This window comes from Penaeus monodon, chromosome 25 (genome assembly GCF_015228065.2).
Source record: "Penaeus monodon isolate SGIC_2016 chromosome 25, NSTDA_Pmon_1, whole genome shotgun sequence".
In the NCBI taxonomy this organism is placed as follows: domain Eukaryota; kingdom Metazoa; phylum Arthropoda; class Malacostraca; order Decapoda; family Penaeidae; genus Penaeus; species Penaeus monodon.
In genome coordinates, this window is record NC_051410.1 from 4,370,346 (window position 1) to 4,370,667 (window position 322).

General features: G+C 42.2%; 1 protein-coding gene across 1 annotated transcript in view; it reads left to right on the forward strand.

Annotated features, from left to right (window-relative positions):
- Window positions 1–322, forward strand: part of LOC119589303 (kinesin-like protein KIF28P) — a 24,501-nt gene that overhangs the window by 13,455 nt on the left and 10,724 nt on the right. The gene's annotated exons all lie outside the window — the stretch shown is intronic.

The following is a 322-nucleotide window of genomic DNA, read 5'->3' on the forward strand; positions in this document are numbered from 1 at the left end:
GTTATCACCATTACCTCTGAACCCCACGACCACTCGTAGAGCAATATCCCCGCCTTTTAACGCCCGTGTGTCTCCATTACAGGGGAGTGGTGGGTTGGGGAAGCCGAAGGTGAGTGAGAAAGCGTTAAGTTGGGGAAAGGGATGGTTATGTTATGTGGAAGCGGATGTATCGATGCGGGAGAAACGTAGAAGTAGTAGAAAATAAATTGATAAATGAGAGGTTGAATGAGAATCGGTAGATAAGATAAATAAGTAGAATGAGAATCGGTAGATAAGATTGAGAAGTAAATTGAGAATCGGTAGATAAGATAATTGTAAGTAG